The sequence below is a fragment of the Pseudorasbora parva genome, chromosome 17, assembly GCF_024679245.1.
Source record: "Pseudorasbora parva isolate DD20220531a chromosome 17, ASM2467924v1, whole genome shotgun sequence".
NCBI classification, from domain to species: domain Eukaryota; kingdom Metazoa; phylum Chordata; class Actinopteri; order Cypriniformes; family Gobionidae; genus Pseudorasbora; species Pseudorasbora parva.
This window is the reverse complement of record NC_090188.1, coordinates 24,616,260-24,618,342: the sequence shown is the minus strand read 5'-3', so window position 1 is coordinate 24,618,342 and position 2,083 is coordinate 24,616,260. Positions and strand designations below refer to the sequence as shown.

General features: G+C 37.5%; 1 long non-coding RNA gene across 1 annotated transcript; it reads left to right on the top strand.

The window, feature by feature from the left end:
* The first annotated feature begins 979 nt into the window (after positions 1–979).
* Positions 980–1,729, top strand: LOC137045693 (uncharacterized). Its single transcript, XR_010898829.1, has 4 exons — positions 980–1,043; positions 1,120–1,187; positions 1,309–1,398; positions 1,475–1,729. It is a non-coding gene; the product is annotated as an uncharacterized lncRNA (long non-coding RNA).
* Positions 1,730–2,083: the final 354 nt, after the last annotated feature.

The window sequence follows — 2,083 nt, the reverse complement described above, 5'->3', positions numbered from 1 at the left end:
TAGGAATCTTTGTGTATACATAATGTTTACATGATTTGATTGTAGGCCTGGGGCCTGTACCATGAAGCCGGTTTAGCAGGCAAGACAGATTTGTTTAAGCTTAGTTTTTGCCAATCCTGGGTGTTAGGTACCATTAAAGTGGTTTGGCTTTTAGCTGTGTTCATTGTCATAGTAACTTATGCTCCACAGCCAACCTGCTCCAGGGCAGACTATATGTTCTGAATAAGAGATCTCAAATTAATCTCGCTGCTTATCTCGCGAGAAGGGAATCTGTTTCACTGATCCGTAGCATGTGATTGGCTGTTCACTACTGATGTCACAGCTAAACTCCTGAACTCAGGATCAAAGCCTGAGTTGACAGAGAAAAGTGATGATCAACATCATGGGACCAACAAAGCCTTAATACATTTACTTAATACATAATACATTAAGTTGAGTTTTGTCAACTCAACTTAATCCTGAGTTTGTTAAACTACCATCATGGTACAGGCCCCTGAAGGACACATGCTGGTTTAAAGATGTCTAAAACACCCACTCTAGCCCAGAACACCTTGGCCACTAGGAAAGACCCATTGTCTCTCATTTCATCGGTTTGACTTGCTGACGAAGGCTAGATGCCAAATTGGATGAGATTACTTTTAAATTGGTTCTGTATGACTTGGTCAATACAAGCATTCTAATAGTTAAAAATTTGTAGGTTGAGCCTTCAGATTTGTCTTATTTTGTACCTTTTCTATTCACCTTTTCTATTCAAAAAGCAACTTAAACTAACTCAGATTTGAGTCTAGGAAGCACTCCTATCCACATGTTCTTAAGAAATAATAAGTCTTTAAGTTGATGTGATCAGAGAATTTGCTCTAATGAACAATATCTGTAATGTGATTTATAACAAAATAGTATTTTTAATAAATCTTTTTTTCCCCTCTACCACTTCCTTTTACTCAAAACTACATTATAGCCTTTCTCATGGAGCTAATAATTTGCATGTTTTATTATGTTTTAGAGATGCACCAGGACATTCCTCAACAATTCAGCCAGGACAGGTAAAAAGGCAGACTGGCACCACGACATTTCTTGTTTTCAGTGTTGCTGTTTCAGACATTTTAATCTTTTTTTCAGATAGTAATATCGGATGCTGAGGATCTGGATCCACCTGAAACAAATCCAGGAAAAACTTCTTGCTACAGGTAAATAAAAAAAATCATAATGACTGACATAATTTTTTATTTATTTAACTGATTCTTTTTGGAAAACATTTTTATTTGTAATGTTTTGGAAATGTACATGGAAATGTTAATTTTCAAACAGTAAATACACAGACCTGTATGCACCAAATGTTGAGCAAGAGGACGAAGAGCCAGTTGCTGTCAATGTGGAGCATTTCCAACACACAGCAATGTGATAAAGCACTCCTGTACAATAGTTCTGGTATATCTGGAATTAGCACAAATTAAGTCACTTTTTGTCATTACAGGGAGGAGACGGACATTACATTACCTGACATCATAGCAAACCTGTCACTTCCCATTGATCATAAAAGAGTCAGCCGGTTTAACATCTCAAGGGCGAATGTTTGGGATGGGGCAGTCAGAGGTTTCAAGCGTACAACATATTCTGAAACCTGTGACATGCTGGTCAAGTTTACTGATGATACTGGTGTTCTGGAAGAGGGAATTGACACTGGTGGTCCAAGACGGGAGTTTTTAACTCTACTAATGAAACACCTAAAAGACCGGCCCATTTTTGATGGTCCAGAAAGACATATATTCTTGATCTACAATGCAAATGGTATGCATATGGGTTAGATGTGTACTATAGGCTACTAATGGTTGGTTATTGATCATTGACCACATATATCACATGACATATGCCTGTATTTTACAGTATATAATGCATTGTTGGTTTTAATTTTGCAATATGAATTTATTCACAGCTGTTAGGGGGGATGAATACTACCTGGCAGGAATGATGATTGCTGTGTCAGTTGTACATGGAGGTCCAGGACCCCATTTCCTGTCGAAAGATCTTGTACATTATCTTGCAGGCCAGCCTTCATTCAAAGCATCAATTAATTTAATAACTG